We start from the raw sequence: 26843 nt of genomic DNA, 5'->3' as shown, positions 1-26843 counted from the left end.
TGACTCCAGCTCTCTAATCTTTCACTTACATCCTTTGACCAGATAAATATAATCAATAAATATATTCAAGGTGGACAACTGACAAATGAACAACTATCAATAATTCTAATAATTAATAAATAATTTACGAAGCCAGTTGGGAAATATTTAGAATAGCATAAAGCATTATTCAGGAATATCTCTAATAAACATTATTAATTTCTTTAAAATCTCTAGAAGCCACTTAGTATCCATCTCTACTTATGAACTCTGAAATCTTTAACACTCATACCAATTCATACATATCATTTACTTTCGCTATGGTCAAATCAAAGACATTGCTTTTAACTCTCATTTATAACTTTATTTTACACAAGTTAAAAATAGCCATAAGTTGAAAAAAAGAAAAAAAATAACAGTTTCATAAAGTAAGTTCAGCTGTGTGTTTATCTATTAGTGAAAAGGGAACATGCTGAAGCTTTGCCATAAGTGGTCCTCTGGGGTCCATTCTGAGGGGCTGTGTTGTACAGGAAAAAAACAATAGGCTTTTCCGTGTTTTTAGTTATAACCTTTCCTAGGAAGACTCAAAAGACTTACCAAACTCTTTAATAGCTAGTGTTTTAGTGATAGCTCTTGCATTGGAATATTCTGGTACATTTAACCAGCACTTAAACAGCCTCCGAATCCTCTTCAGCAGTATATTTATTTCTTTCAGTATGTGTAAACTGCCACTTGCTCTAATGGATTTATTTGTCAACTTCCTTTTTATCATAAGATAATTAAACCAGCCTCACTGATTGTGCCTTTTCCCCCTCATTTAGCATATGTCATTTTATTGCTGGTCATCCTGACAGAATATTTATTCTGCTTCTTTCCTCTTTCAAAAAAATATCCCATTTTGCACCATAAAATTATATGGCCACTCTGGTTATTCATATATATGTATTCTCACTTTCTTGCCATATCAGGCTATCTTCCCCTTATACCCAACCTCTTCTTACCTACTTTTGTCTTTTTTGTTACTCCTGCCACATAATAAAACATTCAAAACAACATGAACAGCTGGCTTAAAATACCAACTCTTTTTAATTTTAAAAAATAATCCTATGAGTTGACCCTCAATTATTTTTCCTTCACACACCAATTCATACAGTAGTGAGATAACAGCAAAGTCCAAAATGGCTTTACTATCATGGTTGGCATTTGGTCCTGGGTGCTGGTTGGGAACTCAGCCAAGGCTGTTGTCTGGGCCCTCAGTTCTCCACAGATTCAAAAACAGGAGAAATATACTTCACTTCTATTAAGGGAAGATCATATTGAAAAAGAGCATCTGAGGTCAGAGATCGTTGGGTTAATCTTTGGCAACATAATTTACTGAGGCGTACTTAATCAGCGCAGTAGGTAGAAATTTAAAATCACCCTAAAATTCCTGGCCCCCTTGTGCACATGCTTGAATAATCTCCTTTCCTTGAGTGTGGTTGGGACTTGTGAATCAGATGGCACAGTTGCTTCCCTGATTAGGTTATATTATAAGGCCAAGTTAATATGATAGTTATTCCTGTGATTATATTGTTACATACAATTTTGTTTTAACTGGCTAGAGAGAGAGTCCTCTCGACTTTGAAGAAGTAAACTGCTATGCTGGGAGAGGCCATGTGGCTAACACCTGAGAGTAACCTCTAGCTGCTAAAAGTAGTGGGGACCTTAATCCTACAACTGGAAGTTCAGAACTCAGTTCTGTCGACAACCTAGATGACCTTGGAAAAGTACCCTGAGGCTTAGATGAGATTATAGTCTTGACCAACACAACCTGTCAGCCAGGAAGGAGCTCGAGCAGGGGACTCAGTTAATTCTTGCAAACATTTGACCCATTGAAACTGTGAGATAAAAAAATTCTTGTCGATGGGGTGCCTGGGTGGCTCAGTGGGTTAGGCCGCTGCCTTTGGCTCGGGTCATGATCTCAGGGTCCTGGGATCGAGTCCCACATTGGGCTCTCTGCTTGGTGGGGAGCCTACTTCCTCCTCTCTCTCTGCCTGCCTCTCTGCCTACTTGTGATCTCTCTCTGTCGAATAAATAAATAAAATCTTTAAAAAAAATTAAAAAAAAATTCATGTTGAAAAAAAAAAAAATCATGTTGTTTTTACACTGCTAGGTTTGTGGTCATTTGTCACACAGCCTAGAAAAGTTATACGATAAATGTGTCGGTCTGCTGGGGCTTCTGAAACAAAATACCATAGACCGAAATTTTTAAACAAGAGAAATTTATGTCTTGCATGTCTGGAAGCTGGAAGTCCAAGATCTAGGTGCCAGCATGGCCAGTCTCTGAGGGCTCTCCTCCTGGCTTGTGGGTGGCTACCTTCTTGCTGTGTCCTCACATGGTGGTGTGGGGAAGCTCCCAGGTGTCTCTTCTTGCAAGGGCAATAATCCCGTCATGAGGGTCCCAACCTCAAAACCTCACCTAAACCGAATTCTCTCCCAAAGGTCCCATCTCCAAATGTGATTACACTAGGGGTTTACGACTTCAATATATGGATTTGGGAGACAATTCAGTGTAGAGTAATAAGAGGAAATGTTCTTAATCTGCAGATTCCAGCATATATCTTCAAATAACAATCATTAGTCTATAAATTCTCATCTTGAACTTTAGCATTATCTTTTTTTTTTAAAAGAAATTGCTGTTTGCTTTTTCCCAACCAGAGTATATTTCCATTATTCTAACATTCCATACTCCACTCAGATTATTTCTCTCCTTCTCATCTTTTGCTCTTAAATCATACCCTCAGCAAAATTCTCCTGGCTTGATACTGTTACAGTTTGACCTCCTTTCTCATCAGGGAAAGATAGTTATTTTCAACAGTATATCTCTGAGAATACTGGTAGATGTAATGGTTATGATTTAAGTGCTTCACTGTCATTTTGGTATTGTTATACATCCAGTGTTTAGTAAAACCCCTACTTCTAAGAGATGCTTACATTCTTAGCCAAATAATTTTTTTGCCCTTCCACATATCTGGTATTGATCATTTTGTGTCATTGCCATTAGTGTTTTACATGTAGTTCATACTTCCTTCTAAATCTACTGAATATTCTGTGATGATTCTGTCTATCCAAAACTTCCCCTAATATTTTCTTTACACACTCAGCTCTAGATATCTCCATCCTTTTAGAAACTCATTTTCGTGGTCAACCATTAGCTCTGCATACTTTTGAATTTATTCAGAATACTGAATACTCCTGTGTTTTGCTTATTACCAACTCCATTTTCCACAGAGCAAGATACTGATGTTGTACTAACATTGTTAAAATGTTGCATAGGTCCATGTGGTCTGAGATAGCTCACCTTAATTGCCTTCCAGCTAGTGAGAAACAGGAACTGAAGGGGGTCAATCCTCTTCTTGAATGAATGAGCATAATATAGAAATTGAATTCATCATGTTTTACCACATCCCATTGGCTGAACATGGTCCTACTAGTTGTAGGAGAGTAAACTCTGTGTGGCTCTCTCTCCACCTAAAATGTCAGAATTCTCTTACTGAGGGAAGGTTTTTGTAGGACACTTTGAGTCTGCTTTAGTTGGTAATCAGAGGAGTGTTCTTAGGTCTTCTGGGATCCGGAGGCATTATTATCTGTTTCTATAAAATGTAATTCAGCAGGTAATAAAGAAAGTGAGTCAGTAACATTTGATTTCCTTTATATTGTTAACCTAAAATTGAGACTCATGATTTAACAAATATATATGAGACTAATGGAGGAATGATATAAGTTAATATTGTTTCAGTAATTCCAGGAGGTATAGTCATGATAGTAAGTGAATAGAGACATATGCTGCTGCTGTTTTCAGCCTGGGCAGGTGTCTGTAATTCTCCAGCTTCCTATCGTCAAAGGAACAAATTATTTATAATCAGATAGACCTAACCACTAATCATCATCAACTCTATCACATAGTCAGTTATTTAGCATCTTTAAATTTATTCTTCTCACCTGTAAAATAGAACTAATGGTTATTTCAAGGTTGTTAAGAAGATTAGAGACAGCACGTAACATGCCCATTGGTGCCTGGTACAGAGAAGATAATCAGGAAATGGTGAATATTATATTAGTGTTCTATGTGTCGCTTTTCTCTTTGAGCATAAATTATTTTTTCCAGTGCTTTATATCTACTGAGTTACTTTTTACTGAGACCTCCAAAATCTCAATCTCAACTTGACTAATACAGAAACACTAATCTTTCTGCCTATATTGTACAGCAACAAAGAAATGAACCCAGTTAACCAATACAAATTGGTGTCTAATTTGGTTTTGTCCATACCTTGATAGCTTTCTTCAGTTAATTTACTATTACATGTTTCTCTTAAACCAACCCTAGGTTTTCCTTCTGTGCATTTCCAACCCACAATCCTATCAGTTACAGTAGACCACTTTCCTCCTACTTTATGAAAGGCAATGTGGAAGTCAAATATGAATATCCACATAAATGTATGCAATAACAACAAATAATTTTATAATGACCTTCCGTCCTTAATAGGTGGGAATAAAATATCTATTCTAGGAAACATTAAGTATTCTGACGTTTGATCTTATTTAAAAGCATATTCTATGGTGGAAGAAATAAATAGCAGTACCCAATGACTAAATATACTTTTCTTCTTAAAAGAGCCTAAATTTAAGAAAAATCAGTCTTTACATTTTAGTGAAAATGTGTTCTGCTGGGAAGAAATACAGACATATTGAATACATGAAGGTTGTAGTCAATAGGCTTCTTAATCACAATAAGAATTTTTATACTAAGAAGAAAAATAAATGAGTTACCATCACTACATAAAAAAACAAAATAACAGAGTATAACCCAGACTGAAAATAATTGACAAATTGACTTTCCTTTAATAATAAATTTTCTATGATTTAATTGCGTAAAGTAACTACATCCAGAACAAAGAGACAATTGATTTTTAAAGGCGATAATATTTTGTTGTAGCTTTATCTTACAGATACTGGAAAGTGTAAGATTGATGATGTTTGCTAATATTCTATTAATCATAGAGAAATAAAAAATACACATTGTTATTCCATCACATAACAACAGGAGATTAATCTGAGTAAGTTTATTGGAGCTCTATTTGAGAGAGCAGTTAAGAGTTACAAAATCTGAAACCTAACTTTAATGATCTTTTTTTACTATGAGAAAGACCAATGAAAATGGAAAACTTTGACTGAGTTTCATCAAGGTTCTGTAATGTAAAATATTAGCAGATTCAGTATGTTCAGCAAATTAAAGTTGTTTGCATCTGAAGATGTACTTTTCTAACAAGTTTATTAGCATGCACTCCTTTGAGTGTACTGAGAAACAGTTGTATTTCATTTCTCTGGTGTGGAAGCTGAATATCCATGAATATTCTCTCACCTGTTTTCAGATGTTAATTACATGTGTTTGAGAGAAGGAAGAGAGAGAATGGAAAAAATTGATCAGTCTGCTAAGTTAATATAATTAAATTATTATAAATAAAAGATATTAACACATAGTCTATATTCTACCAATGTATGAATATACTAATTTATACAGTATATTTTATAGTAAATTTTAGTAATTATAATGCCATAATATTAACAGAATAATTTAAATACCTTTTTTAGAGCATACACATTTTTTCTTGGTATGTTAAGAGTTTTGAGAGCAGAGTTTGAGATTTTTATATCAAATGATACCAGTACTAAAAGAATTATAAGAATGATACTATTATAAAAATATTATTTTGGTAAATATTTGTATTGTGTATTTTCATGAAATAAATTTGTTAGATAACATAGAGCCTCTATTTCAAACCTCAAACTCATACACACTTCTAGGATTCTGCAATGTGCAGAAAGCCCTGTTTTTTTTTTTTTTTTTTTTTGTTGTTGTTTTTAATTTATTTTTTATTTATTTTCAGCATAACAGTATTCATTATTTTTGCACCACACCCAGTGCTCCATGCAATCCGTGCCCTCTATAATACCCACCACCTGGTACCCCGACCTCCCACCCCCGCCCCTTTAAAACCCTCAGATTGTTTTTCAGAGTCCATAGTCTCTCATCGTTCACCTCCCCTTCCAATTTTCCCCAACTCCCTTCTCCTCTCTGTTTTGTCAGAGCCCAGCTACTCATCAGGAAATTGTTCTGACATTTCTGCAAATGTCCTACATTTAAATTTTCCCTATTTTAAAGACAACTTATATATACAAATTCTTAGAAAATAATATATATTCGAATTAGGGCAAAATTACTAAGTCACCTAAAATTGTCAGAAAAAAAAATGTAAAACATGAAGACCTGATATGTTTATCAAGTATATTATCTTTTAATCCAAAATTTTATTTCTAAAGCATTAAGAAAAGCCTCACAAGTGTAATAATTAATGTTGCATTGTGTGAATGGTGACTAATATGTTTCTGGAAGGATGGAGAGGTGAGAAAGAGAAAAACACAGATAATTAATCAATTTGTCCAAACTAATTTTTTCTACTCATAATCCTAAATTTTTCATTCTCTTCTGAACTTCAGTTAGTGCTTAGTGGGAATTATGAAATAAATTTCACTTAGACATTTGCCAGGCTATGACTCCATTAAAAATGGATATATATGTATATATGTACATACATACAGACACATGTGGGTATATGTATATGTAATATATGTGCACAATATTTATATACCAGATGTGTGTATTTATATTATACATATATATGTACATATATGTATATGGCAACTATACATTTTTTTTCTAATCAAAACTTTGGATAACCAGTCCAAGTACATTCTATCCTATGGAACACATCTTCAGTTGCTATCTTACACCTTTGATAGTTCTGTGCTCTGTCAGAACAATGGACCCAATTATTTTAATACCATATGATAATTATAACAAAATCTCAATGTAACTATTTGTTGAATTGTTCATCTCTTACTAAGGTTATTGTGTTACTCATAGCAGGATGCCAGAGCCTAGCCCAGTGGCTGGCACAAAGTAGGCTCTCAAGTATTTTAAATGAACATCCCAGCTTTTTTCCAGAACTGAATATATTGAGGAGGAGGCTGGAACTAAAGATATGTGCAAAAAAATTGCCCAGACCCAGAGAGCACATGGAAACCAGAAATTAACACAAATATTTACTTCAAACAGGGCAAAGTCTCGGAATTATATAAGCATGCAGAAGATAGAGATGAAGAAAGGGTGTTAAAATTACAGTAGAAGCAGATGTAATCAACAAGAAACAAGCATGAAAATGAACAGTTTACTACTCTTCCTACCAAAAATGTATCTGCATATGACATCTTAAGGGGGTAAAAAACATAGGTCTCTTCTCAACTTGGAAAATTTATTATTCCTGCAATTTTTTTACTTGATTAGGAGAAATGAGATGGTCCAGCATAGGGTGGTCAATACATAGATATCATCAAAATAAGAAAAACAACTCAAAGCACTGTACTGATAGAGTGACAGACACATGACTTTTTCCTGGGATGTGTCATCTGACATAAGGCACCATCTGGCATGATACAAAAGACGTCAGGATTTAAAATGAAAAGCATACCAGGGAGTCTTCAATGTAAAATGCATGGCCAATATGTCTCCACCCTTGTCTTCAGGCCTAAATTCTGATACCAGAGAAATTCTGAGATGAAAGAGAAATTAAATTTCTCCAGTGTTTGGATCTTTTTGGTATAATTTAATATATATTATCTAAGATGTTGATATGTAGTCCTGTCTCTGAACACTTACCTTGGTTTGCAACTGATCTGGAGGAACCTCTCCAATAAAAAGTATGCTCCACTTATTTATGATGGACAAGCAGATATTTTTACGAGTGACCTTAATATCTTTACAAAACTCTACTGTTACACCACACCCAATCTCTCGAATAATGTGGTGAGAACCAGAGATAATTACCAAGAGGAGGAGTGGCTGAGAACAGGCAAGAGGGAACATTTTCCCCAAGATTCTCAGGATATAATTAGTTCTGTATTAAAATAGGCTAAGTCATACTAAGGTAATGAATAATTCCAAAACCAATATGGCACAAAATAATAAAGGTTTATTTGTACACATATCCATCAGGGCTTGCCTGGGGACTTTCCTCAGCTATCTAGGCTGATGTATCCAAAATCTAGGTCATTGCTGGATGCTAATGTAGGAAAAGCATGCGGTGAATTGCACTCTGGCTCTTAAAAACTACTACCTAGAAAGTAAGTGTATCATTTCCATTTTCATTTACCAGGCAGAGCCCATTACATGACTGGTCCTAACCTCAAAGGAAGGGAAAGGTAAAATCCTACAAGGTATGCAGATAAAGAATGGGGAAAATTATAAATTTTTGTAAAGTTATCACAATTTATAATTGTAAGTAACATGTCTTTGGCTTTCTTTTATATTTCAGGGAGCTAAAAAATCAATTGAAATATTACTTAAATATTAATAAAAGGAGTGGTTTTCTATGTTGACCAAAGACCATAAGACCTATAGGGGAGAGCATAAATTATCCTACTATTGATATATTTATGAAGTTACAATGCTATTGACTCATTCCAGAAATAAAATTTAAAATCCAGTAAGAATTATCTTTTGAAATCTATGATTGTAGATTAAATGACAATTAGAGAACTATTTTTTAAAAGAATAAATGGCCTTTTTATTTAAGTATTATATCATTTTGACTTGCATTTCTCTGATGATAAGTGATGTTGAATATTTTTTCATATATCTGTTGGCTGTTGTATGGCTTCTTTGAAAAAATCTCTATTCAGTGCTTGGCCCATTTTTAATCAATTATCTGTGGTTTTTTGGTGTTGAGTTGTAGAAGTTTTTATGCATTTTGGATATTAACTCCTTATTGGATATATTATTTGCGAACATCATCTCCCACTCAGTAGATTGCCTTTCATTTTGTTGATGGTTTCTTTAGCTATGCAAAACCTTTTTATTTTACTGTAGCCTCAATAGTTTATTTTGACTTTTATTTCCCTTGCCTGAGAAGACTTATTCATGAATATGTTTCTAAGTCCAATATCTCAGAGATTATTGCCTAGGTTTTCTTCTAGGAGTTTTATGGTTTCATGTTTCATATTTAGGTCTTTAATCCATTTTGAATTTATTTTTGTGTATGTTGTAAGAAAGTGGTCCAAATTCATTCCTTTACATATAGCTGTCCAGTTTTCCCAGCACCATTTATTGAAGAGACTTTGTTTTCCTGCATCTATTCTTGCTTCCTTTGTTATAGATTAATTGACCATATGAGTGTGGTTTTATTTCTATTCTGTGCTGTTGATCTGTGTGTCTATTTTTGTGCCAGTAGCATACTGTTTTAATTATTATAGCTTTGTACGACATCTTGAAATCTGGAATTGTGGTATCTCTAGCTTTGTTCTTCATTTTCTTTGTTCTTTTTCAAGATAGCTTTGTGGTTCCATGTAAATTTTAGTATTATTTGTTCTAGCTGCACCAAATCTAGACATGGGGGTCCTATCAAGTCACAGTTCATGTGAAAAACAACAGAGGTTTTTATCTGATGACAAAACCAATACAACTTAAGAGTGTTGTTAAACTGGTAATGAAGCTAATGCGATTTTAACCTGCATTCACCTAAGTCTTGTGCTCACAGGACATGATGGTACCTTTCTAGTGATGAGTCTAAATATTAAATGTTATGTTGCTTCCGTGCCACCATACAGGTATATTTATAAACTAGAACTGTGTTTAAAGCATCAGTAAAATAATATGAAAATAGTTCAGGAATGGCCACTTGATAAATTGTTGAAAGAACTACCTAGAAAGAAAAGATTAAAGAGCGTGGCATCTGTCCTGGAATGTGTGAAACATTATCATGGACAAGAGAGGGATTCGTCCCTGAGTTGTTTCAGAGATAACTGGAATCAAACTCATATTCTTGGGAGGCAAAACTTAGCTCAGGATAAATGAATTTCAGCTGAATTTGTACATGGAGCAAACTGTGTCATGGAATAACAAATTCCCCATTCTTGGAGATTTTAAGCACACCTGTCATGGAAGATGACTTGTCCTTACTTGGATGTGGCTTGTGCTAGATAACTTCTAAACTGCTATCCATTCTAAAATCCCCATTTTAAGAATGTAAATTTGTTTGCTGTTGTTTGCTACATATTTTTCAAAAACTTTCCAAGTCCTTACTCAAATTTAAGAGGTGCTCCTTTCAAATAAAATACCCCATTGTAAAATAGATATTAAGAAGACTGTTGCTGTCTGGGCAAATGAGCTTTCACAGATTGAGCTAATCCTATTCTAACATACCGCAAACTCCCGACACACACACACACACACACACGCACAACAATCACAAACTAATTCACGAGTTGTTACAACTAGAAATGCTGCTGCTCTTGCCATCTTCAGATGTGGGATTCTTTTTCACTGACATTTGTCAGACTTCTTTTCTTGGTTTGATACACAGTGAGAGGCAGAGAATGGATGAGGACTGCATGAGGGACTGAGGCTTTTTCTTTCACATTGACCTAACATGCTGGTGTGTTTAGTTATTTTGCAGAGAAGACCCACTTTTCTTGCGGCCATCTTCCCTCAGTCTTTTTCATTCTGTTCTCATTTTATTTGCACCCGTGGCTGAAGTTTTGCACCTTTTGCTTAATAGAAGTAAATTTGAGGTAAAGGCAAAAGTTCCTTGCATGGTTAAGTTGCATTCATTATATTAAGGGACAGAGAATTATTATCAGATTGGAAGATATAACATTTTGGAAACAGGGCATTTTGTGGAAAGCTAGCTGTGGGATGTGTGGTAACTTAGAAGACCAGGAAGACATTTGGGATGGCGAGGGGGAGACAGTCAAAGATAAAGTAACAAAAAATGGTTCAAGACCTTTCTTTATGTTTTATGGAACATTTTGCAAGCCTTATATGACTGAATCCTTATAGTAACCTATAAAATGAGCATTATTAAGCCTTTCTATAGTTGAGAAGAAAGAAAGAGCACTTAAGTAACTTGCTTAAAATTGCATTGCTAATCCGTAGCATAGCTAGACTTGAAATCAGAATTTTTTATTCTAAGCCATTGATTTTCATTTATTCAGCAGATATATGTTAGATGATTTCCATAATAATTTTATAAGCTTTGTTTGAAGACTTAGGAGACTATGTCTCTGATAAGCAAATGAACAGTTCAAGAGATAAAGAATTAAGAAATGTTAATGGTAAAAATTCAGTCCATGTTCATGATCAGTGTCTGTTGCCCCTTCACATATGGATAGAGAGTAACCTTGTATTTTGTGTGATGCATTGTTTGAATTTAAAGGTAATTCTTAAAAGAAGAGGGCAATCAAGATTTCTGGAACTACTTTGGAAAGTAAGAGTCATCCCCTTCAACTGGTTTCTTCTGTCATTCTTTATTGTTGGCTTAATCATATTTTGTCCCTGCCTTTGCCATCCTGGAGTTATTTTTTTCTTTATTCCTTAGAAATGTTCTTGTGCTACAAAAACTTGTTATACGCATAAAGCCAAGACAAACGGGAGAGTAACATATTATAGTAGTTAATGGCATAAGGACTTGGTGTCAGCCAGTATTCAGTTTGATTTACAGTTTTGATTGCTCAGCTCTTAGCAAGCTGTGAAACCCAGAACACGTTTCTCAGTTTCTAACCCACTTATTCTCATCTAGCTTCTAAAGATATGAATGCTTCTCTTAGAGTAGGAAACATGGTTAATAGGACTATGAGAAATTATGAGTGTAGAAGAGTTTACTATGGTGCCAGACATATAATACATGCTCAATATATGTAAAATACAGTAAGATTTCCTAGGTGATCCTGTTGCATTGTTATCTTCTAGCAAACGATGCCTAGCCACATAAAGAAAAAAGACACAAAGGAAATATTTTGCAAGTCATTTCTATTTGTTTTAAAAAAGAAAATTTAAAGAATTATATTGACAAAAATCTCATAATGACATAATGTCAAATCTGGGTATTAAATTCAGAATCTTGAGTCTTTGTTTTGTTTCCAAAATGCAGACATCCAAGAGAAACACAAGAGAGAAAGAAATGTAGCCTTGTAACCTAATAATGCACTGCTGAACCCTTGCAGCCCTGCTAATATATTTTGAGTTTCAGATGGCTTTCAAGCAAATTTCTCAAATGCACTTAAATCTGGTTAGATACACAGCCTAACAATAGCTATGTGGAGGAATCAGAGTTTGTGGTCTATCAGAATTCTATTTTAGTTATGTGCAAAATGTCTGCTGTACTCACTCATGGCTCTGCTGTACGACTTGGCTGTTAGGAATTTATACATCCATTAATTAGCAGTTAGGCATGATGTAAAGGATAACGTTCCTGGCGTTCAGTGTATATGAAGCAGTAAACAGCTTTTGTGGAAGATTAAATGCTGTAACAAATCAGAGACATTTGGTGACCCCCGGCAGCCATTTGTTGCCAGAAAACTGCAATGCTACCATTATTGTGCCAGAGGGGAAACATATTCAACTCATAACACAACAAACAGAAGAATGCATTTGAATTTGCTTCTTGCCTGTTTAGAAATATGGTTCCTTTCTTTCTTTTTTTCTTACTTTATTTGAATTTCATTTAGCTAAAATGTCATATGAATCATTAAAAGCAATGTATTTAAATATACCATGGACTGTAAGGGTAATTCCTTACAGTTCTAGAGATCACTATATATTTATAATTGAGAGGTTAGGGTCATGTAGCTAACGTGAAACTTATTTTTATTTCTCTTACTAAAATTGAATTTAAATTTGAAAGAGATTCACCTATTCTTATTTATTAATTCTCAATAAAAATATGGATTTTATACTATGACAATACATGTATTTCTAAATATAGTTTTATAGAAACGTTAAATATTTTTATAGGAAATTATAAAAAATTTTTAGAATATTTTTATGAACATTATGAAAATATATTTTGGCTTGAAAATAAGAGAAATGAATTCTAATTATTGTTTGGAAAAATCTGATTATTAACACTTACAAATTAACAGATTGATTTGGAAATATATGTATATATAGATAAAGAGAAAGACAAACTAAGTTAGAATAATGATATTTTTCTAATGCATTGGCGAGATCACTGTGATTTTCATGTAGATATACCATTAATTTTGCAATTTCTTGGTCCATCTAAATGGATTCAAAATGAAATCAAATTGAAATTTAAAACAACAACAGGAAAATATTCAAGAATAAAGATGTTTGATAACATGTAGTAGTCAATGCATAGAAAAGTCCTTTTAGTACATATACATGTTTATGTTCTAGGCTTACTGGAAAAAATTACATGGTTTAGTAAGCTGGTTTAGCTCTCAATAAGAAAAGAATTTTCCCGTTCTTTCTCCGTAATTGGATTTGGTATGCATTGTAAAAGAAACAGCGCCTTTCACTGAGCAGTGTTAGTAACCCATTTTATAATAATACAAAAGACTTCTCACACCACGTGTTGATCACCATAAATGCTTGTCTAACTCACTTCTCTCTCTTCCTTCCAGGGGCCTTTTTCTCCAGGCCCGTGTGGCTGTGGATGGGGGTGGCGGTGGTAAAAACCTTTAACAGGAATCAGGAATCCTCATTTTCATTGTTCCTGTTTGATTTTTCTGAAGCACAACTTTTAAAGTGCCATCAGAAGTTTCTAAGTCTCAAAATTGCTTTAACGCCAAAGGTGCATTTTGTTTGGAGAAGTAGGATGCTGCGCTCCGTGAAATCTCTATCTTTTCAATGGCTGTTGGGGAAGAGACGTTCCAATAGTTTGAAGCGGTGCTTTAATACCTACAGAAAAGGCTGCGGATGCACGGAGGCATCTGCCAGCACTGTGACTAAAATGTTTACTTTAGCAAACACTGCTCTATTAAATTTCAAAGTGGTGCTCTTTGAATTTTAAATTGTAAAGGAAACCTGGCCTCCATTCTTGAAAGCTTTGGTTTAAACATAAAAAGGAGAAAGTAGCTTTGAAGTTTGAATGAGATGCATGAACTCTTCTTTTTTTCCCGGAGTTTGAAGAACTTCTAGGGCGAGTGTGTGTGCTATTTATTATTCTAACTTATGACTTGAGTGAGATTCCTGTTTCTTTTACCCTTGACCATTTTTCCTTTAAAAAAAAAAAAAAAAGGATTTGCGTGTTAATGTGAGGCTTCATTTATTATTCTCCAATCAGAGAATGTATCTAACAAGATAGTTTTCTTCTTCTTCTTCTTCTTTTTTTTTTTAACAAACCCATTTCATAGCTCTTTAATGGGCATCTAATTTTTATCTAGACTCTGGTTTTTAATTGGTGCTGTTAATCCATTTCTCTGGAGTTTACTGTATACACATGGTAAAAATGCAGAAAATTTGTATTTTTGGCATAGATGCTCACCTTAATGAGTATTTATCTGGGCAGATGAGTGCTTGCATAATTGAACAATTCATGGACCAGAGATAATTGAGCATTACAATAAGTTATGTCACCTATTTACAAATGGGAGCCATTAACTCTCTACTTTGCTTACTGAAATGAACTTTTTAAACCAAATGATTACAAATGCACATTCATAAAATAAACCTTTTCAGGGTCAGTTCATTTTTACCTTCTTTGATAAATAATAATCCTGACAACATTCAGTTTCTATTTTAGAACAAAAAAAGCATTTTATCATAAAATCTGTTAAAGTATCATTTTTACCAAGTAAATAAAAACAGTAATTATAAGGGTCATAGAATACAGAGTAAAACCTAATTAGTTCCCTTCATATTTTCTCCCTAGAAATTACACATAACATTTAAAGTAAAAAAAAAAAAGAAAGAAAAGAAAATTCTTAACATTACTTTAATATTATGTATTTTTACATTTTTTATCTTAATTCAACCAATAAAATCTTTTCTAAGTAAAATGTGCCCTTTCCTTATTAAAACAAAGAGATGGCTAATTTGTTTCTGAATGTGGCATCAGGAGAATAGAACCATTAGGACTTTTCTTCAACTTCCAAATATTCCTTTTGCACTCCTTCCTTACCCCTGTCTTGAATACGTGGGTTAAGACACTAATGATATTCAGACATATTTTTGAAACTATGTAAGAACCAGTAAATCATGACAAGGCCTTATTAAAACAGGTAATCAAAAGGGCATCTGCCAGTTGAGACTGATGCTGGCTGATGGTCTACATAGCCATCCTCTATACATACCAATACTGTCTCGGATGCATCTCCAATTTTGGGGGAACAAGTGGGAATTAACAATGGGTTGTTCTAGGAACTGAGCACTCTTCTTCCCTGGTAGTTCCCCAGTTGCTAATTTTGTGGAAGATCTTTGGCAGTGGTTTTAGGTCAGACAAATTCTAATACAGGCTGCATATGATTTTCCTTGTGGGGAGACTTCACGTGCATTAGAACTTGAGGTCTTCAGCACAGAAATCAGCAAATCATCAAAGGCCCATACGCTTTGCTCTATTTGGTAATTGTTGGATCTGGTGCCTGGCACTTAAGAGCAATAATATCAAGAAGAAGAAGGAATGCAACTACAATTTTTATAGTGAAGTCGCTCTGCATATAAATATTTTGCAATTTTACTTTAACATAAAGATTATATTTCTAATATTGGAGCCAGTCGATAATGGAGAGGAATGTGTTATGAGGTACTGAGTTTTCTGTCATTTGAGGTATTTCAAAAAGACTAGTATCTGTTTCACAGTCTGATGTGTTAACAAGATATCTGTACTGGTTTTTTGTACTAAGAACCCCTCCACAGAAAGTTCAAAAGTCTATGATTTTTCAGGTCTTATTTAAAGTTTTGTTTTTCATACTTATAACTGAATATTAATAAATTAATTTAACATATTAAGAACCCATTTCAAATATTTAGAATCATTATTATATATGTGTATATAAATAGCTGTATTAGCAGTATATATTTAAGTCAGTGTATACTATTTTTGCTTAATGCCAGGGATTAGAATTAATTCAAATGTATTAAATTATGTTTAAACTATGTAAACTAGGAATACAACATCTTTTGAAATAACTGACATGAATGAATACCAAACCACCAAGAATACAATCCTGAGTTAATGCCAAATAGTTATAAAATACTAACAGGTTTTAAATGCTTTTGTTCTACCATGCTTTTTAAATAGCATGTCAACTATAATGTTTAAAATAGTAAACACTTGTTTAATACAAATGGCAATTTTCATGTCAACTTCTACTAGATATTTAGGAAAGGCTTTAGATATGAATCACATGTTGGCCTTCTCTGATGATTCTCAGCGCATAAATCAAGTTACTTAAAATACATCTCCTTATGACCAGATGTTGCTCAATGTTATCAATATTCTTTTTTGGACTATATAAGAGTCATTGTAATGATGCCATAAGAATAATGAAACGGATTAAAAACTCCTATAACTAAGAGAGAGAAAGAGAGATACATGTCTGAAAAAAGAAACCTAAGGGATCCTAATCTTTCTGATTATAATAAGTGCATGAACTCTTGGATGGACTCATGTTTCTGACATCAAATAAACAGTAAAGTTTAATATCCCTCAACTACAACATATTACAAGGTTTCTATAAAAGATAGTGTTTCTAACTATACTAAGTATTTTTAAATCCTTAGATTTTATTGAAAATTCCCAAATATGCTAACCATTCAGCATCACTGGAACAAAGGAATCTATTTTGAAGGACTAGAAAAAAGTTTTGAATTACCACTGTGTGAGTATCTGTAGTGCTAAACTTGAAATCATTTTAGACTTTTAGAGGTATGTTTGACTTTGCATAAGATGTGGATAATTTCTCTGATTTACTTGATTTAAATGAGATGAGATGACTGCAATGCTGTAACTCAATCATTATGCAGTCATCCAGGGCGAAAGTGAAACGTTCAGAAATATTTTCACATATGTAATTTGTATAAACCGTAAGGTTATGATTAAGAAATCTTAGGAATATGTATAACTGTGGCAGAAGCAGTTCTACTAGACCTTTTATCTTATTGCTAAAGAAAGGCATATCCTCAAGGATAGAAGATTGCCTGTTTATTATTTTATGAATCAATAAGGTATTTCTACTTTAAAGGTACTGAATTTTTTAAAGCCTCTTACAAGCTATAAGTAAATGTAGCAATATGCTACTTTACTCCAAACTTGCATCACCAAAAGTACCTAAATTAGGAGGATTTCAAACTAGTGTTAGCATGTAGTTTTGCCTTAAGAAGCTCTCAGCATGTAATGTGGAGGCATTTTTCACTCCAAATTCTTAATGCAATGGACACATTGCAGGAATATTTCTATTCTCTGTAGTTTACACAGCCCAAATAAATTTGCCTAACTTCCACAAAATATCTCATCTCACAATGTCCATTGCACAAGTTAAAAATAAATTTTCCATCTAGCCTTTAATAAGAACTTAAGTAAGTCCTTAAGTAAATACCTTTTCATTGCTTCTTATTATAATAGTTTAACTTAGACTCCCACCAATATTTTTCAGTTTGGATAATTGACTTACTTCCATAGCTTTTTGGAGAAATTGGTAAATTATTATTACTAAATTTCTGATAGTTCCCTAATATTGCACTGTGTTTTATCCACAGTTTCACATTACTTTCCTTTATTATAGATGTTCAAAATTATAGTGACATATTTTATTAAATAAACAAATACATTTTAAGCACTACCATGTGAAAAACACTTGGTTAGATGTTATAGAAGACACGTAAATCAATCCTGATCCCAGATTTCCCAATCTAGGGAAAATATGTATATGAGTAATTCCTATGCCTTAGAAGAGAAGAGAAAAATCTCCATGATGAATGAATGCAATGGGAAAAGGAGAGATTATTTTCAATTATAGAATTTTAGCAGAAAGCTAATGTTTCCACAGGTGACAAAAATATTGTCTGTAAAGGGAATTCCTATTATTGGCAAGAAGTATCTGTTTCATTGGGATTTCTGGTCACCATGGCCTAGTGAAATATCTGGTACAGTGTCTTCAATCCAAAATCAAAACAACACATTTCTAAGAGCACTTCATTTATTTTGGAAAACCACTTTTCTCTGACTTTTCAATTTCTTTCTCTCTAAAGTACAGCTTTTCTAATCTATATTCATGAGAAGTTCTATAAGTTTGAGTAACAAATGGAATAATGTACAAAAAAGCACTTTGAAAATTACTATTCAAAATAGCAGGCTTTTTTTTTTTGTCAAGCACTTCATGTGTATTTAAGATATTGATATGGATTTTTGAGTGAAAGTTCTTAAGAAATATAAAAATCTAAAGGTATTACTGATGCATCACTACTCATTATGAGAGCACCTCAATTCTAAGGAGACACTAGAAAATTGAGACTTGAAAGTCAGAGATTTTTGCTCTCATATTTAAGGCCCCAATTAGTTACAAAGAGACAAGGGATGCCCCTTATTTTTCTTTTTCCTTCAGAAAACTTAAGTTGTCCAAAAGAAAAAGGACTTATTAGGCAAATGTTACCCATATCTTTCCCTGCTTCTGTGTGAGGTAAGAGATGAAGCTCAGAAATTTTGACATTTGATATTTAAAAAAAAGCCAACTTATTTTTTTAAACAATTCAACTTGTTTTTTAAAAGATTATTTATTTATTTCAGAGAGAGTGAGAGCTCACAAGCACAAGCAGGGAGAGGGGAGAGGAAGTAGTAGATTCCCCACTGAGCAGGCAGGCTGGTAGTAGGCTCCATCCCAGGACCATGGCATCATGACCTGAGTTGATGGCAGATGCTTTATCGCTTCATCAACTGAGCCACCCAGGTGCCCCGATAGTCAACTTATTTTTAACAGGACACTACAAAATACGATTTGAGAGAGCAGCAGTGTAAGCAAATCAGAGTCCAAGGAGATTCAGGCTTTATGATGATCAGGGGATTCTCTTGAACCACATAACTACACTTCAAGCCCTATAGTTAATTTTCTCACTCCCAGGACTCCTTACCTGCCCTAAATCACAATGTTCTACTTTTTAAAGGCAAAACAACTTAAATTCCCTTGCATCTTCCTGTTAAAATCATAATTCTTTCCGCAAAACTATGGATAATCCAGTGAGTTACTGATGAAGTTACCACCTTGACAAATCAATGGATTCCAGATAAAGCGAAGATAAAATTCATCAATTGCTCATATTTTATTGGTAAGCTCCTAGGATGTAGTTTCCTACTATTAAAAAAATTGCACAGATAATAAATTTTGAAATCTCTAAAGGATAACCAAAATACAATAACAGATCACATTCAAAATGGAAACATGATGATTGTAAACGTAGTCAAATTCATGTCAGTCATTATTTGTGAACTGAAAAGTCTCAAGTCCTGAAAATAGTCAAGTGCAGCTGACCAAAGGGAAGATCATTTGAGATTTTCTCTTTATTCATTCAAAGATGATCATATGATAGACTCGCATTCTCAGTAGAATCTATTGAAGTAGGCAAACTATTTAAATATTAACAAGTTTTCATCAAATATTAACTTTAAACACATTAGAGATCATTAAGTCTAAGGAATATAATAACTTAAAATAATACAGTTATGGTGGCATATAATTAGTGGCACTTTGTAATAAGCAATTTCATTCCACATTACGTCCTCTAATGGGAACAGGTTTAGAAAGAAATTAAAAGAAAACGTGACAGAAGTTACCTAAACACTATAAACTAATTGATGTTTTGGAACTTTCCTCAGACGTCACCAAATGGTATGCTCTCATTCAGGCAATACTAAATGTACTGAGAAATTCAAATGTTGTTTTACAATTTTCAGGAAAGAAAAATAAGAGGTCAGCAACAGTCATGGCTCAGAATTTAAGTTAAAAGAAAGTGTTATATACTTGTCAATGTTGTTTCCATGTAATCCTGAAGGAGACAAATGTGGGCGTATTCACTGAAAACAAATGAGCAATGATAATTCTTTCCTCCTAGTATTGTCTTCCACTTTACAGTTTTTTAGAATTTGTTTGCAAACTCTTTCACAAAAACATAGGGGTTTCAAGTCAACTGCTATGGGGAGAAATATAGCCATACTTCTTTTGATATTTCTATTGTAAACACAGAAAACAAGATACCTACTATAAACTCAGAAATTTAATCTTACGTTAACAAAATAAAATTTGACCAGGATTCATATATTTTTTGTAGCGTTATTTTTAAAAAGCTTCATCTTTGGTAATAAAAGACCTCATATCACTGCCAGGGCGTTGAATCTGTATTAATTAAACATTTATTATTTCCACTTTTTTTCTTAACCTAATCTCTAACCTAGAGCATTAGCTTCGTGTTTTTCCTTTTGTAAGCTTTCAACCAATGCTGCTAATTACAGTAGCAGGATATATTTACTGAGTTAAACCAATCATAAACATTGGAGATCAACTTGATCTTGTCTCATGATAGGTCAAAGCAAAATATTTCTTTTAGGCATACGAACATTTGGTTTTTAATTTCAGTGACACTGAGTTTCTATGCAATAGAAATATTTTTCTCTCAGAATTGTCTGGGGACATGTGTCATTCAAGCTTTGTGTTAACATGGTAAGAACGAATGCTGGTTCACTGATCTTTTTGATTTGAGATACCTGCAATTCTGGGTCATTATAATATTACAAAGCTGAGTTTACTTCCAAACTACACCTTTTAAACATTTCAAATATAGTACTTGAGGGTAACTCAGTTGGTTAAGCATCTGCCTTCAGCTCAGGTCAAGAGCTGGAGATCTAAGCCCTCTCAGGCTCTGATTCCTTCTCTTCTTCTCCTCCTCCTCCTGCTCTCTCTAAAATAAATAAATAAATAGATAATCTTAAAAAAAAATAAAAAAAAACTACTAGAATTTTTAATTTATTGAATGGTAATTTAACAATACTATGATTCAAGGTAATGTGTAATTAGTAAAACTACATTTTGAAGATATTTTTAACCTTTCAAGTTGATGTTCATTAACATATAAAAATATATATTAATGAACAGAATAAATGTGAATTCAAAATCCTGTGGGACTTATTTCCCCCATTGATCCTGAATGAAAACCATTAAAACTAAGGGTGAATTGTATCCGTATCAGGGAGCAGCTTTGCTATTTTCACTTTTGGGTTTAGATTGAGGCTGTTTGTTTATTTTCTTATTTATAAAACTCAGATTTTTTAAAGAATTGGAGTGAAATGAAAGTGTATTTTCTTTTTATTTATTTATTTTTTAAATAAATGATGATTAAAAGATTCCATTTATTTATTTGACAGAGAGAGAAAAGCAATAGAGAGAACACAAGCAGGGAGAGTGGGAGAGGGCAAAGAAGTCTTCCCGCCCAGCAGGGAGCCCAATGCAGGGCTGGATCCCACGATCTGGGGATCACTACCTGAGGCGAAGGCAGATGCTTAATGACTGAGTCACCCAAGTGCCCCTAAAACTCAAATATTTCAATGGCTTCTTTATATTTGTAAATTAAATTACCTCAAATAATGTGCAAATATTTTTTAAATTGGATTTCTAACAGTCTCTCTTGACTGACAACTATATGTATACTTTATTCTCACTAAGAAGGTTTATTTTTATAAAAGGAAGATTTATTATGTATAAAAGGTACACAAGTAATAAAATGCAAAGACCCATATCAGAAATCCACTAGAAATATTTACATTGACATTAAAATCAGTGTTAATTTTGAGATCTGTGAACCCATCCCGTAAAAAATGACTTTCCACTATCCTCCTAGATAATGTCCTGTCTATGTCATGACAAATTAAAGTTGCTGTTTTGCATGAACACTTAAGTATCCTTCAGATTACACAGCCAATTTTAAGATCTCTGGTGGCAAACTGTGCTAATTTGGGGCCTGTCTGTTCCTAATCTGTTCTCTCTTCCCATGTTCTGTTCTTTTTTTTTTTTTTTTTTAAAGATTTTATTTATTTATTTGACAGAGAGAGATTACAAGTAGGCAGAGAGGCAGGCAGAGAGAGAGAGGAGGAAGCAGGCTCCCTGCTGAGCAGAGAGCCCGATGTGGGACTCGATCCCAGGACCCTGAGATCATGACCTGAGCCGAAGGCAGCGGCTTAACCCACTGAGCCACCCAGGCGCCCTCCCATGTTCTGTTCTTTATGAGAGAAGTTCACTTCTTCAGATACATTGGTCAGGATCACTGTTGGTTGGCTTCTGGTTTCATTGGGTAGTGGAGACACTGGGGATTTTGGAGTGCAGTGGGAAGGGAAAAGCTGGGTTATTCTCACTTTCATCTCTGCTAGGTAGTATTTTCTAACTATTTAAGTTTATATCTGGCCCACTGTGGTTCCAACTTTGAAAGAATGACTTTGATCTTTACTGGTACCAACATTTAGTTCTCCAGTTTAAGGCTGGAAGTAATTTCCCACTATTGCTAATCTCTGGGTTTCCCACTATCTGCTAATCCATTTTATGGCTTCCCCAAATCCACAACACTTTTGTAACTAACTCCCAGAATGAAATACCCTGTTATAAACATTTTAAGTGGTTTCTCTATCCTGGTTAGACTGAAATACCAATCTTGTACATTATTAACTACAGTCATATAAAATTGTATAGCATTGTTTTAATCCCATTTTTCTGTATCAAAATATGGATGTTTGAAGATATCAATCAAACTTCTTAAGTTGTAATTGATGATCATTGACGGTGGAAATTGAATTTGAATTCAGGTTGGTCTGCCTCTTTAGTCAGTGCTTTAAACACAGAGCATGTGTTTTGTGTGGTGATCTGTATAGTTATTAGATAAATACCTAAACTTTTCATTACTGAACCTATGCCTTTAAAGATCTTAATGTACAGCTGAAAGGAATGTATATTCTTTTACTTTGTGAGAGGACCTTCTAAGTAACATGGTGTAACTACGTTTCAGGACATAACAGTATGCTGGCTACACATGGTCTCTGGGGCAGGGACACCAGAGAGGAATACATGATAATAATCCAGGCAAGAGCTCATAGTGACCTGGCCTAGGGTGGCCATATTGGAGTGATGCTAAGTGTTCAGAATGTGGATATATTTTGAAAGTAGAGCCACCAGAATTTGTGGAGGAATTAAATGTGATATCAGAGAGAAAAAACTATTGCCATCAGTTGAGAAGACCATGGGAGAAACATATCTACAAGGGTGCAGGGGTGTTATAGGAAGTTTTACATATTTTAAGTTATATTTGTAACAAGTGCATTATGTTATTATGAAAACTAGCTTTCAGATGATAGGAATGTGTCTATCATGTAAGCACCCACATGTATGATTATAACCTAAGGAATTCAGAGAGAAGTTAACCCAATTAAGCAAACCACGGAGACCAATAATGTCACTTTGAAAAAGACAAATTCAAAAAAGGAGCAAATGATCAAGGATGCACAATAAGTCTTGGGTAAAGTGCCTAAAGGAAGACTCAGTCTTGAGGTATGGGCCTTCCTCAGTGTGGGACAGCCCCACACCTCTCTTGCCTCACAGACTGGAAAGCTTGACAAAACCTGTGATTCAATGCAAATGAAAGATTTACATAGTTTATAATTAAGCATAACTTATTTTAGATACTCAGCCTAACTTGTGTGTATATGTCTATTTTCTGCTTATTGGCTGTTGATCTAGAAAGCAGATTTTTGCCATCTTTCTACCATTTGCCCCTTTGTGGTTTTAAGCCAAGTTCTCAAATAGACAGGCAATTCCTTAAATACTGAGGTGAGTTTGCCAAAGGGTTTAGAGTAAAAATGAGTTCATATATAGTACATGACAGTCTATAAAAATGAAACCGGAGCAAAAAGAAAAAAAAAAAAACAGTGTATAAGGAATACATTGCACATGGCAATCATAAATCCAAGTTTGGGGCTTGTATTCCAGACACAGAATTGCTGCTCTATGTATAACTATGCTGTAGTTTCATTATGGGTCCTTTCTCAGAGACTCACTTTCTAAATTAAAGATCTCATGTTTGTTGTCAGTCTAAAGGAAACCATTTTTACAAGTTTCCTCCTTTTATTTTGATGCTTGTATGTGTTTGTAGTAGTAATAATTTTGAATTGTATTAATATTTTGATATATAAAAGTAAGTGCATACATAGAAGTAGATAGTATCAAAATTTTGGAGGAAGCTAGATAAGTTTTTTTTTTTTTTCCTATTTAATGCACCATTGTGTTTAGAATTAGGAATGCTTCATCCATTTACTAAAATAATTCTTTGCTTTTAGAAGTTTGACAATTCAAAGTCATAAAACAAATAGAATAGATTTCTCTGTAAGGGACTTTATCTACATTTCTAGAACAAATAATAAATGCCACAAAAGGTAGAAATTATTTCCAGCTGTTCTTCCAATGTGAGAAGTAAAATTCATCTGGAGGATGTTGATTTCCACTGGAAGGTCAGGGGATGGGTAGAGAATTTCCCTAAACTATCATTTGAAAGAAGAGCCTCAGGCATACTTCACTTAATACATGGACATTTAATTCCCTTAAAACATCAAATACAGACTTGAATCTGCAAGTTGGTTACTATACATGTATCACCCCTTGGTTGAGATATGCAGTAATGGCAGTTCACTATTGAGACACTGTTCTATATATTGTTTATACCACAATGACAAACAAGTTTAACAGTCTCAACTCTCAGAGTCTATAAAAAAAATTAGTAAAAAATAGTTATACTGATACTTTTGGTAATGATCATGGTAATTTATCAAAGCCTAATAAATACTAATCTTTCTCAGTGAAATATACTGATAATAAATTTTTTTAAATATTCACAGTTATCCAAAAAAGGAATAATAACAGGAGCAATCTGATGCCATAAGCCTCAAAAGATGACAAAGGAAAAAAAAATTTACAGCCTCATGGAATTGTTTCTAATTTCCTTTCCATGCTCCCTTGCTTAAAGACACAGTGAATAAGAAATGATATTAGAATATAAAATATGTCCTCAAAAGTTAGTTCAGAGAGGAAATTGAATAGGTCTCAGAAGAAAGTCAAGGGGAAAGTAAAAAAAACAAAAAACAAAACAAAACAAAAAACAAAAAAACAAAAAACCCCACATCACTACAAAGAGAAAATCTGAACAAAATTCTCCAAATATCATTCAAATAAAATGAAATGGTGTATGACATATGCAAATACACTGTAGAATAAAAATAAATAACTATTCAGTCTAGAAAAAATGGAAGCCAAGTAATAGAAGGTGTGATTGACTGCTACTGTTGGAATATGTGCCTTTCTTGCTTAGGGGAAACTATCCAGCCCTGGATATTTATGTTTTCCCCTTTGTCTGATGCTCAGGTTGGCAATGACTAACATGAACTTGAGAGCAATGTGTTGAAGACCCATGGTCTCCGTTAGCCCCAGTCCATGAATACTTATATGGAGAGCTATCCACCAAACAAATATCCACCCCGAGCCATTAGATAAATGGAAAATAAAATTGTCCCTCATTTGAGTAATTGCATTTGGAGGGGCTCTTCATTATTAAATCTAGTAAAACCCTATTTGACTCAAATGAAAATTTTTATTTTGGTGTAGAGGAGAGCATAGTGTAAAGGAGAGCTAAGTAGAACAAGCAATCAGTTAAAAAAAGTTAGAAAAAGACAAAATATTAAAATTTTTAAAAAGAGAATAAGATTTTAAAAAAACTACAAAGCTTAAAAACAAAGGTAGAGTGCCAAAAAAAAAAAAAAAAAAAAGAGAGAGAGAGAGAGATGTGGGAAGATTAAAAAACTGAGGAACTGGGGGCACCTGGGTGGCTCAGTGGGTTAAAGCCTCTGCCTTCGGCTCAGGTCATGATCTCAGGGTCCTGGGATCGAGTCCCGCATCGGGCTCTCTGCTCAACGGGGAGCCTGCTTCCCCCCCCCCTGTCTCTGCCTGCCTCTCTGCCTACTTGTGATCTCTGTCTGTCAAATAAATAAATAGTGTCTTAAAAAATAAATAAATAAAGATTTATCTATTAAAAAAAAAAAAACTGAGGAACTGAATAGAAAAAATGAAGAAGGTATTCTTTTGCAGGGATAAATCCTGAAATAATCACAATGGAAGCAGATAATAGTGGTACAATTTAGATAATCCAATATTGGGATCGTTTATGCTCCTGAAATAGAGAACTCAACAAATAGAATCAGAAATATTCAATAATGTATTTCAAGAAAAAAATGTCTGAGACGAATGAAGAAGTCATCTACAGGCTGAGTGGCACAGCACTTTCCAGGAAAAGCTTGATATCATACAACAAATGATGACTCATCTCCTAATTGTATTACTGAATACCCAGCATGAAGAAAGGATTTTTGAAGGATTTTTTTCCTAGAAGACAAATAAAAACGCTTATAGGAACAAAAAAATAAGCTTGAGACTTCCATTTTTAACATTCAACATAAGAAGTTCATGTGAACAAAATTCTGAGAGAGATTAAAAGGCCCAAGACTGTGGACACTTACCAGACATTAGTCAGTTTTAAAAACAAGAGAGAGATTTTATCAAACATGTAATTACTCAGGTAATAGAATATCTATGGTCCCTTTGTGAAAAATGAGTTCCTGAACACCAGACCAGTCAGTCAGCAAATGAACCAAAATATAAAATCAATGAAGATGCTAACAAGGGGAACCAAAAGTTATGTTTACAAAATGGAGATAAATGCCATAAACCATGCAATAAAATATAACATTATAATTTGTACAGCTTCATAAGAAAGAAGAAAGTGTGAACATTATAAAATATTTCCTCTCTATTAGACTGTCAGAAGTAGGAACAAAGTAATGAAAAGACCAAGCCCACAATCTACTAGATCAACACCCAAGGTTTACTTACCCAAAGAATATTGAGGTCAACAAAATCAGAGTACACAGAGGAGAAATCGACGCTTTAGAGCCAAAGGA

Source organism: Neovison vison, chromosome 1, assembly GCF_020171115.1.
Source record: "Neovison vison isolate M4711 chromosome 1, ASM_NN_V1, whole genome shotgun sequence".
NCBI lineage: Eukaryota > Metazoa > Chordata > Mammalia > Carnivora > Mustelidae > Neogale > Neogale vison.
Note: the sequence above shows the minus strand (reverse complement) of the source record.